The sequence below is a fragment of the Triticum dicoccoides genome, chromosome 6B (genome assembly GCF_002162155.2).
Source record: "Triticum dicoccoides isolate Atlit2015 ecotype Zavitan chromosome 6B, WEW_v2.0, whole genome shotgun sequence".
Classification (NCBI taxonomy): Eukaryota; Viridiplantae; Streptophyta; class Magnoliopsida; order Poales; family Poaceae; genus Triticum; species Triticum dicoccoides.
In genome coordinates this window covers 153498356-153506639 of record NC_041391.1, presented here as the reverse complement: position 1 = coordinate 153506639, position 8284 = coordinate 153498356, and the positions used below count along the sequence as shown (strand labels likewise).

Genomic DNA, 8284 nt, shown 5'->3' with positions numbered 1-8284 from the left:
GAGCGCGGCGGCCGGCGGCGTGGTGCCGTCCTTGCGCGTGGGGCGGCGGCGGAGACAGGAGGCGGCTAGGGTTTTAGGGTTCCGGCTCCTCTGGGAGCCGGGCAATAGAAATAGTCTTATTGCTTAATTCTGAAAATAGTCTTACAAGTCGTATATATAACCACGATATGAAATAAAACTAAGATAACTTGAGGGCTAAGTTTGCCCGGTGGGCCTCCTGCGGCCAGACCTGGCCGGTCATAACATCTCTCCCCGCCTGCGCAAACAGCTCGTCCTCGAGCTGAAAGTCGGGGTAGTGCTGGCGGAACTCCTCGCGCTGCTCCCAAGTAGCGTCCTCCTCTGGCAGTCCAGTCCACTGAATCAACACGTACCAGGAGCCGCGTCGCAGCTGAGCCTTCAACGCCTTCTCCGGCTCAGGAAGGAGACGCCCGTCCGTGATCGGTGGAAGTGCCGGTGGTGCCGCGGGTGGCTCGCCGCGGAATGGCTTGAGCAGCCCGACATGGAAGAAATCATGGATCCGCGCGCCTGCCGGAAGCTGAAGACGGTAAGCCACCTTCCCAATGCGTTCCAGGATAGCAAAGGGACCGGCATAGCGAGGACCGAGCTTCCTCCTCGCGCGTGGGTCCAAGGACTGCGTAGAGCGATGAAGTAGACGCAGCCAGACCCAATCACCCACCGCGAACTCCGCCTCGCGATGGTGGCCATCATAGTAATGTTTGGCCAACTGCTGGGCCTGTAGGAGCCGTTGCCGGACTTCCGCGAGCATCTCATCACGGCTCCTCAGAAGAGCACCAGCTGCCTCGGTGCGTGCCAAGGCCGGATCAACCGGAAGGATCGGCGGGGGTGGCCGGCCATACACCACCTCAAAGGGCGTAGCACGGAGGGCGGAGTGATAAGAGGTGTTGTAGCAGTACTCCGCCCACGAGAGCCAGTCCACCCATGCGCGAGGTCGATCACCTATAACACAACGCAAATACATGGCAATAACCTTGTTAACGATCACAGACTGTCCGTCCGTCTGAGGGTGGAAGGCGGTGCTCAGGCGGAGCTTCACGCCCGCCAGCCGGAAGAGGTCGAAGAAGGGAACCCGTGGAGACGGACAATGCCATCAAAGAAGGCCCGCGCGACAGACGCCGCTGTATAGGGATGGCCAAGCACGATGAAGTGAGCATACTTGGAGAAGCGGTCGACCACCGTGAGAATGACGGACTTGCCGCCCACCTTGGGAAGGCCCTCGATGAAGTCCATGGAGATGTCCGCCCTGAAGGAAATATGCCCTAGAGGCAATAATAAATTTATTATTTATTTTCTTATATCATGATAAATGTTTATTATTCATGCTAGAATTGTATTAACCGGAAACATGATACATGTGTGAATACATAGACAAACATATTGTCACTAGTATGCCTCTACTAGACTAGCTCATTAATCAAAGATGGTTATGTTTCCTAACCATAGACATGAGTTGTTATTTGATTAACGGGATCACATCATTAGTAGAATGATGTGATTGACATGACCCATTCCGTTAGCTTAGCACTTGATCATTTAGTATGTTGCTATTGCTGTCTTCATGACTTATACATGTTCCTACAACTATGAGATTATGAAACTCCCGTTTACCGGAGGAACACTTTGTGTGCTACCAAACGTCACAACGTAACTGGGTGATTATAAAGGAGCTCTACAGGTGTCTCCAAAGGTACATGTTGAGTTGGCGTATTTTGAGATTAGGTTTTGTCACTCCGATTGTCGGAGAGGTATCTCTAGGCCCTCTCGGTAATGCACATCACTATAAGCCTTGCAAGCAATGTAGCTAATGAGTTAGTTACCGAATAATGCATTACATAACGAGTAAAGAGACTTGCCGGTAACGAGATTGAACTAGGTATTGAGATACCGACGATCGAATCTCGGGCAAGTAACATACCGATGACAAAGGGAACAACGTATGTTGTTATGCGGTTTGACCGATAAAGATCTTCGTAGAATATGTAGGAGCCAATATGAGCATCCAGGTTCCGCTATTGGTTATTGACCGGAAACGTGTTTCAGTCATGTCTACATAGTTCTCGAACCCGTAGGGTCCGCACGCTTAAGGTTTCGATGACAGTTTTATTATGAGTTTATGAGTTTTGATGTACCGAAGGAGTTCGGAGTCCCGTATGAGATCAGGGACATGACGAGGAGTCTCGAAATGGTCGAGACGTAAAGATCGATATATTGGACGACTATATTCGGACATCGGAAAGGTTCCGAGTGGTTCGGGTATTTTTCGGAGTACCGGGGAGTTACGGGAATACGGGGGAAGAAGTATGTGGGCCTTATTGGGCTTTAGGGGAGAGAGAGAGGCAGGCCGCGCCCCCTCCCCCAATGACTAGTCCGAATTGTACTAGGGGGAGGGGCGGCCCCCTCCTTCCTTCTCTTCCCTCTCCCCCTTCCTTGTCTCCTACTCCTACTACATGGAAGGGGAGGAATCCTACTCCCGGTGGGAGTAGGACTCCTCCAGGACGCGCCATAGGGCCCGGCCCTCTCCCCCTCCTCCACTCCTTTATATACGGGGGCAGGGGGCACCTTTAGACACAACAATTGATTCCTTGGATCTCTTAGCCGTGTGCGGTGCCCCCCTCCACCACAATCCACCTCGATAATATCGTAGCGGTGCTTAGGCGAAGTCCCGCGTCGGTAGAACATCAGCATCGTCACCACACCGTCGTGCTGATGGAACTCTCCCTCAAAGATCGACTGGATCGGAGTTCGAGGGACGTCATCGAGCTGAACGTGTGCTAGAACTCAGAGGTGTCGTAGTTTCGGTGCTTGATCGGTCGGGCCGTGAAGACGTACGACTACATCAACCGCGTTGTTCTAACGCTTCCGCTTTCGGTCTACGAGGGTATGTGGACAACACTCTCCCCTCTCGTTGCTATACATCAACATGATCTTGCGTGTGCGTAGGAATTTTTTTGAAATTACTATGTTCCCCAACACGCCCAAACCTGGGATGGCACCTCCAAGGGCTGAAGCATGCCAGCCGGCCGTAGAGTCTCCGTTTTGTTGCACTGGCACGTCACACAAGACCGTACCCAATCACGGACCAGGGCACGATCACCGGGAATGTAGAAGTCGGCGCGGAGACGATGGAGTGTCTTCTGCACCCCCTCATGGCCCGCCGAGTGGGCGAGGCGCAGCACCTGCTGACGAAGATCGTCGTGCGCCGGAACGAAGACCCTGCGCCCATGGAGGAGCAGGCCATCGGCGAGGCGCCACGGCTCCTCCAGCTCTCCCGTCGCCAGCTGCTGCTGCAGGAGGAGGGAGTCGGCCGCGGCAGCGGTCGCCCGTCGGATGTCGGTGTAGAGGGCGAAGGAGGGCCCGGTGATGATGCAGAAGGCCGCCCCCTCCGTCGCACCATCGTCCACATCGACGTCACGCCGAGACAGGGCGTCGGCGACGGTGTTAAGACGACCCGGCCGGTACTCGACTGTGAAGTCAAACCCAAAGAGTTTACTGATCCACTGGTGTTGGGGTACCGTCGAGAGCCTCTGATCCAGCATGAACTTGAGGCTGTAATGGTCCATGCAGATCCGGAAGGAACGACCCCAAAGATAGGGCCGCCAATGGCGCACTGCCTGCACCAACCCAATGAGCTCGCGCTCATAAGCCGCCAGCTTAAGATATCGTGCGGCAAAGGGGCGGCTGAACAAAGTGAGGGGACCATTGCCCTGATGAAGGACCGCACCGAACCCCGCACCGGAGGCGTCGCAGTCGATGGTGAATGGGAGGTCGAAATCCGGCATCTGCAGGACGGGTCCCGTCGTGAGGGCCCCCTTGAGGGCCTCAAACGATGTAGTGGCCTCCTCATCCCAAGAGAAGGCGTCGCGACGGAGAAGACGCATGAGCGGGGCCGCGATGAGGCCAAATTCCCGGATGAACTTCCGGTAGTACCCCGCAAGGCCCAGGAACCCGCGAAGAGCCCGCGGAGACTGCGGAATCGGCCAGGCGGCAATGGCCGCCACCTTGTCGGCGTCCATGGCTACTCCCTCGGCCAAGATGACGTGGCCGAGGTAAGCGATAGAAGGCGTCCCGAACGAGCACTTCGAGCTCTTAAGATGAAGATGATGCGCCCAAAGCTCGTTGAAGACGATAGCCACATGCTGGAGGTGCTCTGCCCAAGAGGCATTGTAGATAAGAATGTCATCAAAGAAAACAAGCACAAACCGACGCAAGTAGGGTCGGAGGACATCATTCATCAAAGCCTGAAAGGTCGCCGGCACGTTGGAGAGGCCAAAGGGCATCACCAAGAACTCAAAGTGGCCATGGTGAGTCCGAAACGTCGTCTTGGCGATGTCATCCGGGTGCATGCGCACCTGATGATACCCGGACCGAAGATCCAACTTGGTGAAGAAGTGTGCCCCGTGCAGCTCGTCGAGAAGCTCATCAACCATCGGAATAGGAAACTTGTCCTTCAATGTGAGAGCATTAAGGGCGCGGTAGTCAATGCAGAAACGCCATGTGCCATCCGACTTGCGAACGAGGAGGACCGATGCTGTGAATGGTGACATGGAGATGCGGATGATGCCGGTGGCAAGTATGAGTGCACACTGCCACTCCAACTCGTCCTTATGTAGTTGAGGATACCGGTAAGGCCGTACGGCCACAGGGGCCGATCCCGGGAGGAGGTGAATACGGTGGTTGTAGATCCGGGCCAGCGGCAGGCCCTGCGGCTCTTCATAGAGATCCTGGTGCTGCTGCAGGAGGTCGTCCAAGAGCGAATGCTCGGCCTTGGCGGTGGTCGCGGCCAGCTGAAGAGGTGGTGCGGGCGCGACACCCCCAATGTCGTCCCACTGAATGCGGCGACCCAAACACTAGAAGGTCATCGTCAGCGCGCCGAAGTCCCAGAGAATGGGACCCAACGTGCGCAAGAAGTCGACGCCGAGGATGAAGTCGAAGCAACCCAAGTCGATGCCAGCGCAGGTGATGGTGAAGTGCTCGTCGCCGATAGTGATAGGCATGTTGCGGGCGAGCCCGTGGCAGCGTAGATGGTCGCCATTAGCGACAGTGACCCGCAACTGCTCCCCGCCGGTCGGCTGTAGTGCAAGGCGCTGCATGGTGGCCTCCGGCAGGAAATTATGCATGGAACCTGTGTCTAGGAGGGCCACCAGGCGCTTGCCATGGATCATGACCGGTAAGAGCATCGTCCGTTCATCACGGATGCCGGCCAGCGCATGAAGTGACACCACAAGGGCGGTAGCCAGGGCGGGCGCGGGTGTCGTTGCGGGCTCCGTAAGGGCTGGGGCGCCGAGGCCATCCTCCGGGGTGTCATCCTCGGTCTCGTCTGTCGTCTCCAAGTAGAAGAGGCGCGGGCAGACATGGCCCGGTGCATAGGGCACATCGCAGTTGAAGCACAGGCCCAAGCGCCTGTGTTCCAGCTGCTCCGCCTGAGTAAGGCGCCTGAACGGCCGCGTTGGTGCCGGGGTAGCTGCTGGGGCGGTGGTGGAAGATGCCGGTGCTGTCGGAGGCGGCCGAGGGGTTTGGCGGCCCCCACGTGGCGCGGATGGCCGCGTCAAAGCCTGGGCGCGTTGCTCGAACGCCCGAGCATAGTACATGGCTGTCTGAAGGTCTTGGGGCCCCTTCATCTCGACGTCCACGCGGATGTGGTCGGGAAGGCCGCCGACGAAGAGCTCCGCCCGCTGTAAGGCCGTCACACCGGGCGCGTGGCATGCCAGTGCCCGGAAGCGGTCGGTGAAATCCTGCACCGTGGAGGTGAAAGGCAGGCGGCCCAACTCGGCCAAGCGGCTCCCGCGTACCGGTGGTCCAAACCGAAGAAGACACAGCTCGCGAAAACGATCCCACGGTGGCATGCCACCCTCGTCCTGCTCGAGGGCATAGTACCATGTCTGGGCGGCCCCGCGGAGATGGTAGGAAGCCAGCCAAGTGCGCTCTGACGCTGGCGTGCGCTGTCCGCGGAAGAACTGGTCACACTGGTTGAGCCAGTTAAGCGGGTCGTCCGAACCGTCGTACGTGGCGAAGTCAATCTTGGCGAACCGAGGCGGCTGCTGGTGTGGCGCGCCCTGGCCCACTGCCTCGGCGGTACGGAGGGCTGATGACGGAGCTCGGTCCAGGGTGGAAGGGCCGGCGTAGTTCCTTGTGGCGCCCGACACCTCGGGCTGCAACTGGAAACCTGACGGCGGCCGGGCCTCCGTGTAAGCCGATGGCGGCCCGTGGAGCCAGCCGGGAAGTGGCGACGGTGACGAAGGGAAGCAGACCTCCTGGATCGGAAGTCCGCTCGGCGAGGACCGGCCCAGGCTAGGGCTGGGCGGGGGCGGTGGTGGAACCTGCACCGTTGCCGCCGGGAGGGACGGCGCGGTGGGGGACGACGCGGACGGCGCGGCCCAGGTCGGCCACTGTGGTCCCTGGGTGGCGGCGGGCAGCGCGGTTGGCGCCGTGAACGGCATCGGCCACTGTGGCCAAGGCGACGTTGAAGCCACCGGTGGGGGAAGCGCCGGGTAGCCTCCGGTGATGGCCGCCGGTACTGAGTACCACGGCAGCGGCTGCTGGCCCACGGGTGCGGCCGGATGGAGCGGTGGGGGCGGCCCGTATGGGCTCGCCAAGTAGAGGCGGATGCCCTGGACCGCGACGACCAGGTCGTTGAGCACGCCGGCCATGGCCTCCGGTGTGAACTGCTGCGGCGCTGGGGGAGGCGATCACGGTGGTTGCTGGATGGGGGGTTGCGGCTGGCCCTGGCCCAGCCTGGTGCCGGGTGCGGGGGAGATCGGCACCGATAGGGAGGCTGTGGCGCCCGGTGATGAAGCGGCGGCGTTGGTGGAGTCGGTGGCAGCGGCGGTGGGGGAAGCGTTGGGCAGCGGCGGCGGTGGTGGTGGCGGGTTTGGAGGCGGTGAAGACATGGTCGAAACCCGGGTACCTAATACCAAGGTGTTAGGAGCTAGGGTTCTGCCCGGTCTTGGCCGGAGGCTGTAGGGGAAGGAGGGAGAGGGGCGAGGGCTCGAGCGCGGCGGCCGGCGGCATGGCGCTGTCCTTGCGCGTGGGGCGGCGGCGGAGACAGGAGGCGGCTAGGGTTTTAGGGTTCCGACTCCTCTGGGAGCCGGGCAATAAAAATAGTCTTATTGCTTAATTCTGAAAATAGTCTTACAAGTCATATATATATTCACGATATGAAATAAAACTAAGATAACTTGAGGGCTAAGTTTGCCCGGTGGGCCTCCTGCAGCCATAGACCTGGCCGGTCATAACAGGCTACCTGTTTAACGATATGGTGTGGCTACCTGTTTAAAGTTTTACTGGGTCGCTACAAGCAGTATAAATGAGTTGCCCAGCATTTTAAGGCCCTGTTTGTTTCATAAGTCCTAGGACTTTTTTAAGTCCCAACTTATAAGTCATAAGTCCCTACCTGTTTGTTTACAGGGACTTATAAGTCCCGAGTCCCTACCTGTTTGTTTACAAGGACTTATAAGTCCACGTTGCACCGCTGTAACGAGGCTCAGGAGAGGGCCTGTCCGGCGATTGGAGGCACCGCTGCAACGAACCGAGGCAGAATGAACCGAGGCGGGGCGGCGACGGGGCAGCGAACTGAGGCGGGGCGGCGACGGGGCGACGACGGGGCGAGAGGCGGGCGGCGACGGGGCGAGAGGCGGGACAGCGACGGGGCGAGAGGCGGGGCGAGAGGCGGGCCGGCGACGGGGCGAGAGGCGGGGCGGCGGCGAGCGGGGAACGAGTCTGGAGCGACGCGGGGTAGGTCCAGCCCGGGATAAGTCCCAATAAGCTCCTCCCTGAGAGTCTTATTTGATAAGTCCCAAATCACCACAATAAGTCCCAATAAGTCCCTCCTGTTTGGTTTAGATGGGACTTACAGGGATTTTTTAAGTCCCTAAACCAATAAGTCCCTGGAAACAAAACCCTCTTATTTGATAAGTCCCAAATCACCACAATAAGTCCCAATAAGTCCCTCCTATTTGATTTAGATGGGACTTACAAGGACTTTTTTAAGTTCCTAAACCAATAAGTCCCTGAAAACAAACACCCTCTAAGGAGGCCAAGAGTGTTGTGAGGTGCTGCCACGGGGGCACTTGTGTGTCAGAAACCAATAGCTACTAGCAGAAAACCCGTGCGTTGCTACGGGCTATCCGTAATGTATCTGTAACACTCAGGTTCAACACAAAAAACCTCATCCAACGAATGTACCTTCCCTTTTTTTATCGGGACCTCCCATTCCCGATCGGCTTCCTGCCGTTGTGGGACATTTATTGCTGGGGCCATCTCCTTTAGA

At 58.2% G+C, this 8284-nt stretch overlaps 1 pseudogene; it reads right to left on the bottom strand.

Moving 5' to 3' along the window:
* Positions 1-178: 178 nt before the first annotated feature.
* LOC119320940 lies at positions 179-6665 on the bottom strand (annotated as a pseudogene).
* Positions 6666-8284: the final 1619 nt, after the last annotated feature.